Source organism: Saccopteryx bilineata, chromosome 3 (assembly GCF_036850765.1).
Source record: "Saccopteryx bilineata isolate mSacBil1 chromosome 3, mSacBil1_pri_phased_curated, whole genome shotgun sequence".
NCBI lineage: Eukaryota > Metazoa > Chordata > Mammalia > Chiroptera > Emballonuridae > Saccopteryx > Saccopteryx bilineata.
This window is the reverse complement of record NC_089492.1, coordinates 260,138,311-260,156,923: the sequence shown is the minus strand read 5'-3', so window position 1 is coordinate 260,156,923 and position 18,613 is coordinate 260,138,311. Positions and strand designations below refer to the sequence as shown.

General features: G+C 46.8%; 1 protein-coding gene across 1 annotated transcript in view; it reads right to left on the bottom strand.

Annotated features, from left to right (window-relative positions):
- Nucleotides 1-18,447, bottom strand: part of HIVEP3 (HIVEP zinc finger 3) — a 571,694-nt gene extending 553,247 nt beyond the window's left edge. Inside the window, exon 1 of the mRNA XM_066269482.1 lies at nucleotides 18,280-18,447. The gene's annotated coding sequence lies outside the window, so the exon portion shown is untranslated. The remainder of the gene's footprint in view (nucleotides 1-18,279) is intronic.
- Between the last annotated feature and the right edge of the window lie 166 nt (nucleotides 18,448-18,613).

Below are 18,613 nucleotides of genomic sequence, written 5' to 3'. Positions count from 1 at the left end.
AATGCCTGGCTTATAATACTTACTCAATACTATTTTAAATCTGTGTCTGATTAATATCTGAGCTCCTGAGTATCTATTGTCTGTTTTTTTTAGTAGATATTAGTTGTATTATCATGTTTACTCATATGCCTGGTTTACTTTGACTTGATGTTAGATGTTGTATTAGAAAAATTGTGGCCCTGGCTGGTTGGCTCAGTGGCAGAGTGTCAGTCCAGCATGTGGATGCCTTGAATTTTATTCCCGGTCAGGGCACACAGGAGAAATGCCCATCTACTTCTCCACCCCTCCCCCTCTCACTTCTCTCTCTCTCTCTCTCTCTCTCTCTCTCTCTCTCTCTCTCTCTCGTCCTCCTGCAGCCATGGCTCAATTGGAGCCAGTTGGCCCTCAGCACTGAGGATGGCTCCATGGCTTCCGCCTCAGGTACTAAAGTAGCTCAGTTGATGAGCAATGGAGCAATGCCCCAGTTGGGCAGAGCATCGCCCCCTACTGGGCTTACCTGGTGGATCCCCATTGGGGTGCGTGCAGGAGTCTGTCTCTGCCTCCCCTCTTCCCACTGATTTTTTTTTTTTTACAGAGACAGAGAGAGAGAGAGAGTCAGAGAGAGGAATAGATAGGGACAGACAGACAGGAACAGAGAGAGATGAGAAGCATCAATCATCAGTTTTTCATTGCAGCACTTAGTTGTTCATTGATTGCTTTCTCATATGTGCCTTGACCAGGGGGCTACAGCAGACTGAGTAACCCCTTGCTCAAGCCAGTGACCTTGGGTCCAAGCTGGTGAGCTTTTTGCTCAAACCAGATGAGCCCACACTCAAGCTGGCGACCTGGGGTCTGGAACCTGGGTCCTCCACATCGGAGTCCAACGCTCTATCCACTGCGCCACCACCTGGTCAGGCCCCACTGAACTTTTTTTAGAAATTGTTTATAGGCATAACTTGAGGTCTCAGATGATAATAACTTCCACTAGAGAAGATTTATGTTTGCTTTTGCTTGATATTAGGGGTTTGCAGTGGTTTGGAGGGGGATGCACTAAAAAGTCAGGATCATCTTAATCCAGTTGCAGGAACTGAGATTTTCTGGGCTGTGAAGATAAGTGGAAGCTGAGCTGCATCCTGGGAGGAGCTGGGTGAGCCTCAGGGACGAGACTATTGTTAATATGCCCAGCTTTTCTCATTGTCTTTAGCAAGAGGATTGACCCTCCATTGCCAGAGGTGAAAATTCTTCCTCAATAAATATTTGTGCAATGAGACACTGGATTAATTTAATGATCTCCATTTGTGGTGTTTTTTGCAATATTTAATACTATGGGAGAAATGAAAACGTTGCAATTTTCAAAGATGCCTGCAGCTGTTTCTACATTCTAGGGTGGCAGCAAAATTCATCTTTGGGAGAAGACTGCTCTTTTGTTTGGGAAAATGCTTTAATGAGCCTCTTGAGTATGCAAAGGTGAGGCTGAGAAATTAGTCTGCAAGGCCAGGTCAGGACAATGAACTGCACTGACAAAATGTGAAATGCACCAGGTGCGCAGAAGTTGGAATGATGCAACTAAAATTTTTGCTTTCTTAGGTGGAAATGAATGGGGATGTGGGACCCCGGGGCTTGGAGGAAAGAAGCTTCTGGGTTTAGCAGACTCTGCCATAGGAAGAGTTGCCAAGGCCCTGTGACAGGGCGCAGGGAATCCTGTGCTCTAATTCCTCTGGGTTACATTCAAGTTTCTGCTTCTTTTATTTCTGCAGCATGGTGTCTGTGGTGCTGGACTGGTCCACACTGGAATGGCATCCCAGTGGAGGAACTAGTCTCCACCCTGCACAAGCCTGGAGCAGCAGGTCCGAGCTGGCAGCTGTAAATGGCACCCAAGCTATATGACTCAGTCATTGACAACCATTGCCACTCCAATTGCTCCCTCTATCCTGTTCCTTTTACTCCTTAAGTAATTCTGAAATCTCTCCCCTCCTTTCCAACCCACGGCTCCCACCCCGTGGCTCTAGCTCATTATCACAACTGCCTAGGTGATTTTTCCAAGGAACAGATCTAGTCACGGGCTTTCCTACATAGAATCTTCTGCCACAGGGAAACTCTCAGCTCCGGCAGGGGGCAGGCAATGCTCACCACCACTCAGCCCTAACATGCATGCTCCCTCCACCCCTATGTCATGTGCTCGGGGCACATGATGGCAGAGTGTACTGGTAAAGGGCATAGGCTCCAGAGCCAACCTGTGAAGGTTTGAGTTCCAGCTATCACTAATTAAGACTGTGATCATGGACAAGTGACCCGATCTCATTGTGCACAAGGCTGTTATGAGGACCGAGTGAGCCACTATACCTAAAATCTAAGAACGGTGCCTGGTGATGGTGCTTCATAATACTGGGTGCTCGTATTATCAGCATTATGATCATTCCTAACACTCCTACTTACTACTCCACTGTGTTTTTCCCTCTCAGCCTCCTCCACCCCAGTGCTCTTCCCATCTCGTGTCCTGGCAAATCCCTATTCACCTTTCAAGGCTTCTGTCACCTCCTCCATGAAGCTGTTTCTGGTCCTTTGTGCCCCTTCCATTCTCCTACGAGCACTCTTACACTCACTCCTCACTGGGCATCACGGCTCTCTGTTCACGTCTGTCTCCCCACCAGGTTATGGGCTACAGGTGAGCTGGTTCCCTCATCTTATTCTCTTGTTTCCCTAGTGCCTGGCACATAGTAGATGTGCAATAAATATTTCTCAAATTAATGTCTGTCTTCCATCCTAAATCATAGTATGCTCAAAATGGGACCATGTCTCAGTCATCTTTGTGTTCCTCAGTTCTTAACCTCGCCCATTAAATTTCCTCCTCCACCCACTGCCAACACTCTTGAGCCAACCCTGTGAGAGCCCCAGATCTCCAGCCAGTCTCTGAATAATTATCATTTTAGACATTGCTTCCCGCCTGGTACAAGTCAGAGCGGGTCAGTGTCTGACCTGCCGTCCACTCTTGCTATGTGCCAACCCTCATGCTTTTTTGCCCGTAGCTTGTGGCCATAAGCAGAGAATTCAGAGAGTGTTTGGAGGGTTGACACAAGGAGAAAATGGGAAGCTTCTGTTGTGGCGCCCGTTCCCACAGAATGCTTCTATGCCTATGATTTATTCAAACAGGGTCTGAGTTAGCAAGAGTCTGGAGAATTTGATGGGGGCATGGAGACAGAGCCAAATGGTCTTTGGCAACAGAATGTTTCACTGCAAAGGAAAACATCCACTTAAATAAAAGATGAAACAAAACAGTATGCCAGCTTTATGACCTTGAGTATTTCTTATTTCATTATCATTGGCATTACAGTACTATGCATAATCTCAAAAGTATGGTTAAGGATGTCTATTCCTAATACATATTCTTGGTCCTATTGAAACTGAGGAGAACAATAAGTTCAGCAGACATTAAAAATAATAACTGCTTTGTCCTGCCAAATGGCCGGACTGGAGCACTAAGTCAACCCCCATCAGCAAGTTTGTGGAATAGGCAGTGCCCACCAACTCCCAGAAGGTGACTCACTGTTGGTGACCAGAATTGACCCATGCTTCCTATCACCTAAGATTCAGAGGACTGATTGCCCTGGCTCTTCTTTTCCTTTCTCTTCTTTTTCCCCCTTTTTATTGAATTTATTGGGATGACACTGTAACAAAATTATACAGGTTTCAGGTATACAATTCTACAGCACATCACCTGTACACTGCACTGTGTGTTCACCACCCCAAGTCAAGTCCCCACCATCACCATTTATGCCCCTTTACCCTCCTCCACCTCCCTCCCCACCCTCCCCTGGCCATCACCATGCTGTTGTCCATGTCCATGGGTTTTTCTTTTTCGTCCTTTTCTGCTCAATCCCTCCACTCCGCTCACCCCCGCCCCCAGCTCTCAGCCTGCTCTCTATGTATGAGTCTGCTTCTATTTTGCCTGTTAGTTCATTTTGTTCATTAGAGTCCACGTAAGAGTGAAATCACATAGCACTTGTCTTTCTCTGAAGGGCTTATTTCACTTAGCATAATGCTCTACCCTGGCTTTTCTTAAAACCAATAGATCAATATTTCAAATTTCTCTTACCTGCAGAGCAACTTGATAGGGTAGAACTGGAGTGTTTTGAAAAGCTATTTATTAAAGAGAAACAGGCTCCAAGAAAGGCCGTGGAGAGAGGAAAGCTGGATGCTCACAGGGGTTGAGAGGACTTGGTGCTTTAGAGTGGTCACCGCATTCCTGGGTCTGTTCCTCTTATCTAAGCACTGGCTCCAAAGTGGGCTTTCAGTAAACAAGAATCACAAGGCCCCAGAGCAGCAGTGGACATGTCTCCTGCAGCTGCTCAGAGGCTCTGGAACACAGGCTTATTATAACAGACAGCAGCCCCCAAAAGGTGGCTTCAGCCTGAATTGGAGGATAGTTTAGGGTCCCCTCACACTTTTACAATGCTGTCACCATCATGGGAGCCTTGGGGGTGAGCCCCTCCATCTTCTTTAACTATTAAGCAGGGCCGCCCAATGATGTCTTCACTCTCTTTGTCTTAGAATGTCCCCACCAAATACACAAGGAACAAGGGACTCCTGGGAGAGAAACAATGTGCCTAGGGGAGAGGCTGGGAAGGACACCTTCCTATTGTAAAATTCTTTTTTTACATTCTTGAAATTTGTGCCATGTGACTATAGAACATGTCCAAAGAAAAAGTACAATTATAAAAAGGATACCCATACCCTTGGCCTTGTGAGCAGTTCTGGGAAAGGCGCATGCCCGATGCTAGGAAGTGTCCCAGTGTTTCCTGGAACCCAGGAGAGGTAAGCCGACTGTCTCAGGACAGCTAATCATGAGGGCTGTGCAGGCCTGGGCTGCCATGGGGAGTTCCTGCTGCTGACACTGAGGGAGCCCTCACCACCATGTCGGGGCACCTCAGTCTACCCTCCCTGCACTCTTCAGTGACATGAACCTTTTCTGCTTTAACAATAAATAAATCCAATCCGTCTGTACTACAATGTGCTGAAGACCACTCCTGAGCCAGCACAGGGCTGTCTGCACAAGCTTTGGGGGACTCAATGCAGAGGAAGCAACATGGCGCAGTGGTTGGGAGTTTTGAAATCAGGGACATCTGGAGCTGCATTCTAGTCTGATCAATTCTTAGACACAAGGTAGGGCAACTTCCTGGACTTTTCAGAACCTATTTTTTGTTGTTGTTTTTTTTTTTTTTTTTTCATTACAAGCTGGGCTGATAATAGTACTTATCCACTGGAATGAAAGCTCTGTGGGGGCAGGGACTTGTCTCTGTTGTTTCCTGCTCTGTCTCAGAGCCTGGGCACCGCCTGCAGCAGAGAGGTGCTCATTACATAGCTCTGAAATGAAGGGTGAGTGATGGCCAGCTACCCCAGAGGCTGATTGTCAGGACTAACAAGAAAACGCATGTCAAATTAGCAGAGCATCTGGCTCTTGTTGAACACAAAACAAATGTGGCCTTTTATTGTCATTATTGATTTGGATAACAACTTGTCAAGATTATTTTCTTTTTTGATTTTTTAACTTGTTATTGAAGTACACAATACAGTATACATATGCAAAAGTACAAAGTTATTTAAATATTTGGCCACACCCCTACCCCATTTTGTCCAAGACTCTTCTGGCAGATCATCCCCTCCTGCAACATGTTGCTTCTGTCCATCAGTGTAGTGATCACACCTAACTGGGTCATTTAAATGGTGTCCAGTTGGCTGCACTGCTCCAACTTAGAAACCAGTGTGGAAGTCTTTGTTCCCTTGAAAGACCAGCAAGTCCCTTCTGGAGAGTATGGTAGTGAGCGTAGGTCAATGTAGACGTTAATGTCAAGGACACATCTTAGCTGTAGGGCCTTCTGTGGTTTCTGAGTGCTGACTACAAATGCAGCCACTAAGTTAATGGTTTTCTCATCTCCTCTCTTAAATGGGCACTCTGCCTTTCATAATGATCGTGCCAAGAGCTATCTAGACAATGAAATACCAAACAGGGATAAACCAGGGAGTGGTCTTTTGAGGTACTCATTCATTCATGGACATCTACTTCACTCAGTGTCATGACTGAGTTACACAATAAGAGTAAAACCATAAACAAATTATTATCCCTGCCTCATAGAATCAATGGTCTGGTAGGCTAAACAGATACTGAGTGAATAATTACTGGTATAATGAGTATTATAAAAGAGGAAGTCTAGAATTCCTTGTAAATATATAAAGGGGCAGCTGACTTTGTGGAATGAGGATGGAGGAATCAGGTAAGGCTGTCCTGCAGTGTCAAAGTTGTCCAAGCAGAAGCTAGAGTGTCCAGGACAGGTGAGGCTGCTCTTAGACCCCCCACCACCACCACCACCACTTTTTTAATGTTTTCATTGATTTGAGAGAGAGAAAGGAAAGGGGTGGAAGGGAGAGAAACAGAGAGAGAAACATCAACTCATTGTTCCACTTAGTTGTTCCATTTAGTTGTGCATTCGGTGGTTGCTTGTGTATGTGCCCTGGCCGGGAATTAAACCTGCAGCCTGGGTACACCGGGAGGATGCTTATCAACTGAGCCACCCAATCAAGGCTGGACCCTCCTTTTTAATGAATGTTCATCAGCCACTGCAACTCTGTTACTGACTGACACTGGAGCCGGCCGCACCGTGAAAATGCAAGGCTTTCCTGAGTGCCTTGAAGTTCCCAGCATACCCAAGGCAGTTAGGGTTCTGACTCTGAAGGGGAAGCCAGGACATTCACATCTAAAGCCAATCTTGGGCCCGGGTCAGGCAGCTCAGTTGGTCAGAGTGTCATCCCCATACACCAAGGTTGCAGGTTCAATCCCCAGTCAGGGCACATACAAGAGTCAATCAATAAATACATAAGTAAGTAGAACAACAAACTGATGTTTCTCTCTCTCTCTCTCCCCCTTCCTCTCTGAAATCAATAAAATAAAAAATGTTTAAACAATAAAAATAAATAAAGCCACCCAGCCTTACCTGCCTCAGCACTAGAGAGACGTTGGCCAATCTTGTGTGGCCAAAACTTCCCTGTGATGAATCCTCGTTCCTCCTACTCTACGGCAAATCTTCCAAGCTTTGGGTCTTGATATGTAAAACTTCAGCTTCAGATGTTCCAAGAAAATGCCTCCTCTCCCCAGAGTCTGCCTTTCGGGGCTAGGGTTGACCAACTTTATAATACATATAAAGGGCCAGATGGTAAATACTTTAGGCTTCATGGGCCACCCAGTCTCCCTCACAAATCCTCAGTTAATACCATTTCAGCAAAAAGCAGCTGTAGACAATTCATATACAAATAAAGCACAGCCGGCACCAATAAAACTTTACTTGCTAAAACAGCCACCAGATTTGTCCCACACACCTAGTTTGCTGACTCCTGTTCTAGACTGCGTCTTTCTGTGGATTTAGAAAATCTAGCTTGAAATTTAAGGCTGGCAATAATGTCTTTGGTCAAGGTTGTATTCTCCCTTCTTTTTCCTGGGCCATGAGCTTGGTCTTCTGGCCCAGCTTTAAGGAATGCGCAGGAACAAAAAGTAAATTACTAAGAAGGGAATGTATATCAGGAATTTCTTCAAAGTATTATCCTGCCAGATGTCCAAAAAAAAAAAAAAAGAGGTTCTACGAAAAGTAACCTCACAGGGTAATCTGATCATAAATTCCTAACTGGGCAGGTCATGGTGATTAGACACCTCCCAGGCATTTAACTTCTTTATTAAAGGTTTATCTCTGTCGTAAGCAAGCCCTGTCTGCTGTTTCTGTGCATCTAGGTTAACGCACCTTTGAAATGCCCTATTTCAGACCCCTGCTTCTGATACCTGAGCACCTCGTCAGACCCCACCTTCTAAAGTGTGAGAGCACATGATCTAAATTGTCCTGTAATTTAATTGTAATTTAATCCCTACCTTGATTTCTCCCGACTTCATGTAATCTTCCTGAGTGCCCTCCTTAGTTTCAAATGCTTAAAAGAGGCTGAAAAGCTGTTGTTCACTGGAGCATTTGAGATCTTGCTCCCTGGCATATGTCATCAGTTTGGCTCAAATAAACTCTTACGAAAATTCTCTGCAAGTTTGAACATTTCCTACATCAACATATAGCATATCTGACTTTATTCATTATTATAAAAGCATGGACAGCTTAGAACTAATTTCCCTTCTGTTCTTGCCTCCTTCAACCCACTTCCACTCTCCAGCCAGAATGTCTTATAAGCACACAAATCTGATCACGCCAGTCCCCTGCTTACAGCTCTACAATGACTTCCCACTGTTCTCAGGATAAAGGCTCGGTGCCACAATGGAGCTCTTACACACCCACCACTCCCTGCTTCTTCCTTGCAACCTAAACCCAATGTGCCTGACCGCATGGGATGATGGATCATGACTGGTCTAAGCCAATCATGGCAATCCTGGGCCAGTGATTGGTCTGGGGGTGGACTCTGGCACAGTTCTGGCCAATAAAACACAAGAAGGGGTCTACTGGGGACTTTGGGAAAAGTTCTCTGATAAGAGAAAGCATGTAAAACTATGTTTTCCTCTACTCTCAGAACACATCTGGCACCAGATGTGTGGTTTTTTTCCACACCAAACAATTCTCCAGTTCAGAACAGACATCGATTGGACGTCCTACAATTTAACTCAGTTCTGATACAAATGACCCAGAGTTAGCGCAGACCCCATAGGTTAAGGGCTCAATCCCATGAGACTGTTCCCCACCTCAGACTCAGTCAAAGTTCCAGGTTGTCGCCTGTACTTCTCATTGGTTAGCTACGAATCAGGAGTTCCCACAACCCTGTCCCCCTCAAGCTTGATAATTTGCTAGAACTACTCACAGAACTCAGGGACACATTTCCTTACATCACTGGTTTCCTATGAAGGATATTATTGCCAAGGACCCCGACGAGCAGCCGGTTGAGGAGGTGCATAGGACAAGGTGCGGGGACGGGCGTGGAGCTTCCGTGCCCTCTCTGGGTGCAGCACCCTCCCCGCGCCTCCCTGTGTTCCCCAGCCCTGGGAGCTCTCCAAGCTCCAGTTTAGGCATTTTTATGGAGGCTTTATCACATAGGTGTAATCAATTACTAATTCAATCTCTAGCCTCTCTCCCCTCTCTGGAGGATGGGAGGTGGGCTGAAGGTTCCAAGCTTCTCATCATGGCTTGGTCTTCCTGTTGACTCCCAAAGCTATCTCAGTCACCAGTCATCTTGTTAGCATACAGAAGACACTCATCATCAGAGATTAGAAGGACATTAACAGCTCCTGAGTTAGGAATCAGGGTCAAAGACCAAAATATTAGAATACAAGATGCTCCTAGCACCCTTATCACTAAGAAAATCACAAGGGTTTTAGGAGCTCTGCGCCAGGAACCAGAGACAAAGACAAATGTATTTCTCATTATACCACAGCATACTAGGAAATGTTTATCTTCAGCTCCTTTCTTTCTGCTTGGGAAACTGTCATATAAGGATGGACACACACTGGATCATTGTACCCACAAACTACATCTTAGAGAGATGAAGCTGATCCAGAATCCCTTGAGACCTCTGAAGGATCAAGGGCCCAAGCTCTATCCTAGAGTGAGCAAAGTTTCTCAGAAAGCCCTGACCAAATTCAGCTCTTGACTATGTAGGAAGCAGAAAAAATGAATGGACGAGTCCAGGTCTCCCTTGGTCATGGCGGGCAGAGACCTGCTTCTCTTTCCCTGCCACTGATGCACGTAGCACGCATATTATCCTCCTAGGAGACAAACTCAATGGATCGTCACCTGAAGCTGTCCACTGATGGCAAGTCGGGCTCACGGCCCAGCGCTGTTAGGACACTTCTGGTTGCGTTCACTTGCAGAGCTGCAGGAATACTTGGTTTTATTTACCCAGCTCAGGACCCAGATAGATTTTCAAGAGGTAGAGCTCTTACATATACAAATCACACCACCAAAGTTGCTACAAACGTCTGGGCAATCTGCAACACATCCTAGCCCAGTCTTGGCTCTCAGGGGTCACCCTCCCAGGAGGTGCTGCCGGGTCCCTGGAATGTGGTCAAAGAGCTTAACAATCAAGGACTTTTCCAAATATGTACATGAGGTTGGGAAAGCCGCGCCTTCTCCCCGCCTTGGCCAGGCAGCCTGGGGCGCTCCTCTGGGCAAAAGCCAAAGGAAGCTCATTTTTCTTTTCCTTTCTGTTAGGATAACACCTCTTTTTCAGACTGGCTTTAAAAGGAAGCAACTTTGGGAGAAACGGTTAGGAGCCCTGCTGTTAGAGAGAAGTTGGACTCAGGTCTTCAGTGGAGTTCTCGCTCTGTGCCCCTTGATTGACTCTCAGCTCCTTCCTCTGGGTTCTCCAGGATCCCAGGGAACAGAAGGCAAGGTTCCCACCTGGGCTGGGATTTCCTCTGGGGACAGGAAAAGGTCTAACAAAAAAAAAGAAACATACATACAAGGCATATTTGTACATATACTCAGAATAAAGAAAGCCACGATTTCTAAGATGGAGTCGTCCTTCCTCTGGAAGTTAATATCGAAAACAATGAGCAGTCACGATGTGTCCAGCCCTTTCTAGGTGTTCTTCACTTCACAACCTATTTAATCAGCATAACCCTACGAAGTAAATGCAATTATTATCATCATTCCCATTTTACAGATGTGGGGACTGAGTCACTGAGAGTTGAAGTTACTTGCCCAAAGACTACAGACTTAACAAGTGGAAGAGTTCTGATTTGGATCCAGAGGCCCATTCCAGAGCCCTCTATGGTCTCTCCAGGCCCACAAAGCCCTGTGTGGCCAGGCTCCTGCACCCCACCTTGGGGCCTGCACTTTGTCTCAGTTCCCATGTTTGTGCTCCCACCACAGCAATTTGGCACTAGCTGCTTCCTCTGCACAAATTGTTTTTCCTCTTTTTCTTCCCTCAAACTTTCCCTCTTAGCATTACTTCCTCTAGGGAGCCTTCCTGGACCCTTGACCCCTGGCCCTTGGACATCCCCAGTCCATGCTCTCATCTGTCACACCACTTTCCTTCTCAGTGTAGTGTCATGCTGATCGGGTGATTCTTTAATTAACATTTGTCCCTTTGCTGCACCAATGTTAATAGAAAAATGGTGTGAGGCACATACGTCATTTTAGATTTATTAGTAGCCACATTTAAAGAGGTAATACTGTATAATATTTAGCCCAACATATTCAAAATATTCTCATTTCAAAATCTGAGCAATCTGAAAATTATTAATGACATATTTTACATGGTTTTCATCATACTAAGTCTTCAAAATCCGGTCTGTATTTTACACACAGCACATCTCAGCTCAGACAAGCCACATTTCAAGGTTAGTGGCCATATATGACTTGTGGCTATCAGATTGGACAGTGCAGGTCTCATTCAATCTCCTGTCCTCAGAGGGGTCAAGTGTGGCCATTTTGCAGAGGATGCAACTGAGATTCTAAGTGGTTAGTCCAGAGGTTCTCAATCAGGGGTGACTTCTCCCGCAAAGGATAGATGGCAACATCTGGAAACAGTTGCCATGATTTTGATGGGGGTAAGGGTGGTAAATGTTACTGGCATCTATGGGGTGGGGTCCAGGGATGCTGCTAAAAGTCCTACAAAGCCCAGGACAGCCCCTCACAATAAAGAATAATTCAGCCAAACATGTCAACAGTGCCCAGAGTTCGACGAAGGGCTCTGGGACTCACGCCTGCCTTCACTGAGTCACTCTTCACCCTCTCCTGTGTCCAGAGCCTGACCTAGCTGTTGGCTATTCTATTTGAGACTCACTGCCTGGGTTCATGCTAAGCCCACCTTTATCCATCAGTCCGGCAGGTCCTTCCCATCTTTATCCATCAGTCCCGCAGGTCCTTCCCGCCTTTATCCGTCAGTCCGGCAGGTCCTTCCCGCCTTTATCCGTCAGTCCGGCAGGTCCTTCCCGCCTTTATCCGTCAGTCCCGCAGGTCCTTCCCGCCTTTATCCGTCAGTCCCGCAGGTCCTTCCCGCCTTTATCCGTCAGTCCCGCAGGTCCTTCCCGCCTTTATCCGTCAGTCCCGTAGGTCCTTCCCGTCTTTATCCGTCAGTCCCGCAGGTCCTTCCCGCCTTTATCCGTCAGTCCGGCAGGACTGCCAACCAGGAGTGCCGGACGTATGCGGGAGTCTGTCTGACTGCCTCCCCGTTTCCAGCTTCAGAAAAAAAAAAAGAAAGAAAAAAAAAAGAAATTAAATTTAATGGGGTGATGTTGATCAATAAAAGTCCATATTTTCCAGGTAAACATCTCTATAGTATATGAACTGTTGACTGCATTGTGTGCCCATCACTCCCTAGGGGGATTTCCCCAAGCCTTCCCTCTGCGTCTTCTGAGCAGGTCCCACCAGCACCCGGTGCACACTGGGGGACACTTGCCCAGACTACCTGGTTCTTGAGCAAACAAAGTGAATGTACCTAGCACAGGCCTGGTCTTTATTGGGGATCTAATTTTTAAAAATAATTCTTTAATAGTTAGCAACCTAGAGAGAGCCTGAGTTGAACCACTCAAGTCCTCTAATAATTCCCAAGGCCCTCAATCTTCACACCGGAATTTTGTTTTTGACAGTTTTATTGAGGTATAACTGACATCCAAAAACTGAAGATATCTAAAGCCTATGATTTGGCAAACTTTGACAAATGTATAGTAGACCTGTGAAACCGTTGGTGGTAAGCATATCCATCTCTCCTAAAGTTTTCTTACGCCCCTTTGAGATCCTTCCCCACTCACCCCTCACTGCCAGGTAACAAATAATCTGTTTTCTGTCATTATGAATTCATTGGCATTTCCTATAATTTTGTATAAATGGGATCATAGTGATCTACTCTCCCTTTTTCACCAGGTTCTTTCATTCAGCTTAACTATCTTGAGAGTCATCCATGTTGTGGTGTGTTCCTTTTCTTTGTGCATAGTTTCCATTGGTGGCTATACCGAAGTTCTGTACCCATTCGCTTGATGAGCTGTTAAAAATAAGGCTGCTGTGAACGTTTATGTACAAGTCTTCATGATGTGTACTTTCCTTTCTCCTGGAATAAATACCTAGGACTACTGACACCCAATGACTAGGATCATAAGGTAGGTGTAAATGTCACTTTCTAAGACATTGCCAAACTCTTTTTCAAAGTGATTGTACCTGTTTCTATCTGAGCAGCAGTGTTGGTTCCACATCTTTGCCCGTGCTTGATGCAGTCCGTCTTTCTAATTTTAGCTGCTCTGGCGGATGGAAGGTGAGCACTTTGTTAGATGTATATTTGCCATCCATTTACCTTCTTTGTTCTCCTATTCTGCTCATTTTTTAAAATTGAGCTATATATTTTTTTCTTATTCTTGCCTTTGGAGACTTTATACACTCTGATTCAAATCTTTTATAGATATTTGATTTGCAGATATTTTATTGCCCTCCATTGCTTGTCTCTTTATTATCTTAACAGTGTCTTTTAAAGCACAAAAGTTCTTCATTTTACTTTGAAAATGTTACCATGAAGTAGTTTCACGGATGTCGGGGTTCCATGAGGACTGCTCTGCCAGACGTAAAAAACAGATCTCTCAGCCCAAACCCAACCACCCCCGCTGAGCAGCCTGCAGCCATATGGACCCTCCCGAGAGATTCCGGGAGAAACCTAGCTGTGCCGTGCTTTCCTCATCCGTGAGGTGAAGGTCTCAATAACACCCACTTCATAAAGTTGATGTAGAATTAAATTAGGTAATACATCTAAAGCTCTTACAACAGTGTATGGCCCTTAGCACCATCTTAACCAGGAAGGAACTTCTTCTGAGGACTAGGGTAAGCTTGCTGGAAGGACAGACATTTTAACTGCATCTTAGCTATGCTATGTGGGTGTGCGGGTAGTGGGGGGCTGTTCTAAGCAGAGGGAAAACACAAGATAAGGTCATGACATCAGAGACTGCCTGGAGTACTCGAGGACAGTTCATGTGTAGAAGAAAGAGAAGGTGGAGCTACAGAAGGATTCAGGGGCCAGATTTTTCTGGACCCTTCACCCCGAAGCAATGGGGGAGCCACCACAGTGAGACAGTTTTGTTAGGGCCTGCTATTACAAATCAACTCCAAAATATACAACCAACAATCACAATAGAAATTTCTCTCCCACACACATCACACTCCAAGGCATAGATTCATTCCTGGGTGGTAGGCTGCTGTATCAGTTCTCTCCTGTCTTAATGCTGTGTAACAAACTACCACAGAAGTTCAGTGGCACAAACGGTGTTTATTACACAGGCATCTGTAGTCATATGATGCTCAGCTAGATAGCTCTGCTGATCTTGGTGGGTTCATTCATGTCATGAGTGGCTGGTTGAAGGCTGGTCTAGGCTGGCCTTGGCTTGCTATGAACAGATGAGCAGCTCTAGAAGATTATGGGAAATAATTTTCCCAGTAAACAATTCAGGAACTAATAACACACAAGGAACCCCAGCCCGGGGAGCACACATTGGTTAACCGCTGACCTGTGTCAGTGAGTACGTGACCATACCTATCATAATTCATCTTTAAAATAGCCTTTTCTCATTGATACGTGAAGACACATGTAGCCCCATGTTCATTGCAGCACTGTTCACAGTGTCCAAGACATGGAAACAACCAAAAAGCCCTTCAATAGAAGACTGGATAAAGAAGATGTGGCACATATACACTATGGAATACTACTCAGCCATAAGAAATGATGACATCAGATCATTTACAGCAAAATGGTGGGATCTTGATAACATTATAAGGAGTGAAATAAGCAAATCAGAAAAAAACAAGAACTACATGATTCCATACATTGGTGGAACATAAAAATGAGACTAAGAGACATGGACAAGAGTGTGGCGGTTACCAAGGGTGGGGGGGGGAGGGAGGACATGGGAGGGAGGGAGGGAGAGAGTTAGGGGGAGGGGGAGGGGCACAGAGAACTAGATAGAGGGTGACGGAGGACAATCTGACTTTGGGCGAGGGGTTTGCAACATAATTTGATAACAAAATAACCTAGACATGTTTTCTTTGAATATATGTACCCTGATTTATTAATGTCATCCCATTACCATTAATAAAAATTTATTAAAAAAAATAGCCTTTTCTTTTTGTAAATATTATTATTCTTATTTACATGGAGGATTTATTAAAACTTTGGCTTGGAACTGGCAAACCATCACATTGGCCTCATTTTATTGGCTAAAGCAAGGAGACATAAACTCCACCTTTGTGGGTAATCCTGAGTTCACGGAGTTCTGAGTGGATACCGACTCAGGGAGGGACAGGAAGTGGAACCGTTTAATCCACTCTGTCTACCATGGCCCCTGTCTTGAATATGTTGATACAGGGACCTTGGCTCCTTCCATCTTGTGATGGAGCCAGACCTCGAGCTTGGTCACCATCGGAAACAATCAGTGAAAGGGGAAACAAGGATAGAAGCAGCCTACTCCCTCTTAAGGGCCGAGAACTACAAGTGGCCCACGTTCCAGTGATGAAAGCCAGTTACGTGACCAAGCCTAGCTGCAAGTCCCCAGCCAGTTGCTCTCCAGCCATGTCTGTAATAGTGTGTGAGGGGAGAGGAAACTTTGATCAGCTACCTCTGCCCCAGGAAGTGACTCACCACTGTGCTACCCTAAATTCCTAAGGCAAGGAAAACGAGAGTAAAAATATCCTGCCTCGTAGCACTGCCCCAGGTAGGAGTGATGGAAATCCCTCTATGATAGCCCAAAGCTCCCAGCCAGATGTTTCACAGGGCACCAGAGAGCAGCAGATGCACCCAGGCATTGATCTAGCAACAATGCTAGTCTTTGCAGGTCCTCATGCAGCAACAGACAGATAGCTGCTAGACACATTCCACTGTTGCTGGGCTCCACCTAGCCTCCCAAAGCCCCACACAAGCTCCCAGTGGGGCTTACATGAGGAGATCCATCTCACTCGCTAAAACTTCCCTCCCCCACAAAGAGACAGCCACATAGGCACTGGGGACACCCAGCCAGCTTCAAGCTCAAGGGCTCAGCCACCAGGGCAGGAGGAGTCCCAGCACCCTCTGCCTGCTCCCCCTCTGAGTGATGGCCCAGAGTCATGTGCCTCTGGAAGGCAGCAGGTCAGCTTGTCAAGTCTCTCCAGAAAGCCAAGACACGAAGGGAATGCCAAAGATTCCCCACAGCGGTGAGGAGGGGGATGCAATTAAAGCAAATTCTGCTTACAGTTCAGATTCAATATTTGGAAGGGATAATCCTGAAATAAGAGATTGCCTGATTTCTCTCCTAAGCCTATGAATGGTTCATTAGCTTCTATTTGACATTTGATGGTTGAGTCTGATTGGCTTTATTGTGGAGTTGGACTTCAAGAAGTCCCCAAGACAGAGCAATCAAGTTTCAAAATGATCCCCAACTGCAAATTTTAAAACATAAATGGCAGCTGTGCCTTGGACCTCAGTCCCAGGCTTGCTGCGGGAGGATTTGTATTTCATCCCCACTTGAACCTCAATCCTGCTTTGCGAAGCGGAGCCCCTGACTCAGCAGTTAGGGTTTCCTCAGCAGTTCAGCCTGGGTGCTGCACACAAGGAACCTCGACTTAGAGCATCATAAAGGTGAGTGTGTCCCTGTCTTGTGTGGGGCCCCTGAAGCCCTGGAGGAATGTGAGATGGGGTCATGCCCTGGATGGGATGCAGTCTAACCGTACAGATGGGTCTTTTGAACCAGAAACAGAAACGACGGAACAATAAAGGTGGCAGGTGTTCTGTTCCATGAGAGCACAGGGCTGCAGGAGTTCCCAAGAAGCAGAGCGTAAGATGGACATGATCAGGGCTGGCTTCCTGGAGGAAGGGGCTTGAGCAGGACGTAGGAGAGGGCAGGGGGAGGCATCCTGAGCGTGATATAGGAGCAAAAGGCTGGAGGAGCCCAAGAGCTCCCCCGCTGCCTTGCTGGAGGTAGGCGGCGCTTCCTTGGGGCCCCTGCCACACAGCACTGTCCTCATCTGTCCTACCGGCCATGAGCCCTTTGAGGGCCAGGGCTAGCTCGCCTATTTCTGAGCCCTGGTACCCAATAAATGTTTGCTGGTCAAATGGAGAACTGCAAATAACCTCTCGATATGTTATTGTTATTATTACTGTTGCTAAGGATGTAGCTGCATGAACTAGCATCTGCGTCATTTCTTTGAGAGATCAGAATTCCAGAAATCCAGGGACTTCTTGGGGTGATATTTATAGGGAAATGTAGGACAGGATCACTTTCTCCCTCCACTGTCCCCTTGAACCCTTAGTAGGGACACTCTGAGGGTCTACAATGTGCCCAGTACTGTGAGGGGTATCCTATATCCACTCGTTGCTCATGCAGGCCAGGCATACAGTGCTTACAACACCAAGTTGGGAGCTCTGCTGTGGGTAAGCTGTGTGTCCTCAGACAAGGTAGTGAACCTGTCCATGCCCTGACATTCTCTCTAAAAGGAGTGATGTGAGCAATCCATGTGTTTGTACTCGTAGGGCCCGTGGGCTGGGCCCATCACCAGCTCCCAGTGGACTCTAGCTGGCAGTCCTGTCCTCTCACTCCACCCTCATTGTCCCTGTTTTGCAGCCAAGGTGTGCTATTTTCAACTCACAGCTGACAGCCTGACACTCAGAGTGGGTGATCTGCTCTGGTTTGCACAATAGTGGGCCCTTGGCCGTGCCTGACTTCAAAGTTACAGCATCCAGACGGGTGCTGGAGGGAGGTGGGATGTGAAGAAGGGAGAACACCTCGGTCTGGCTGCCCAGGGCTGGCGGCCTTCCCAGGACCAGCAGTAAGTCCCAGCTTCCCGGCAGCTGCACGACGGCCTGCCTGCCCCAGCTGCCAGCCTCCGCACCGCCAGCCCTCCTCACACCCTGGTCCCAAACCACCGGGCCTCCTGCATCGGACATGACTCTTGTTGCCACCACGCTACTCTTCACAGCCAAGCACGAGTGGCCTTTCTTCCAGCACCCAACACACACTCATACACCCTCACATACTCAAACTCCCGTACACTATTCACACAAATACCTGCTCACATGCACGTGTTCACATGCACAGCCCTACAGACACTCATACACACTCATATTCACATGTACCCACATGCTCACACATAAAGATACACACAGACACAAAAGCATACTCCCACACACCAATACACCATTCTCACACATGTACACACAAACAAGTTCACACCTGTACACACTCAGACATACACACACACTCTCCCTTATAGACACAAGAGCACACACATATATACACATGTTCCCATACACATGCTCATAAGCATGTAGGCATGTACACACATGCTCACACACACAAAAAAAATACACACATCCCTGCCACACCTGCCTTTGGCCATCATGGGCAGGGGGCAGAAAGGCGGCAGAAGCCGGGGTCAGAGGCACACACCGTCTCCTCCCGGCAGAGCAGTCCAGCCCAGGCCCCCGGGCCTCTGGAGGCCTGCCGGTCCCGTCTTCGCCCTGGCTCCCATGCCGTCTCAGGCTGCGTGGTGGCTGTCCCCAAGACTGGATTAGTACCACGTCCACCTGTGGCTTGGACTTTGCCCGCCTCTCCTCCCCATTTCAGCCTCATTGTTCACCTCAGCATCTGCTATCTGGTTACCAAGGACGCAGGCAGCTGCCAACAAGCAGGGACTTTCCCCTAATGACCTCAAGCCCT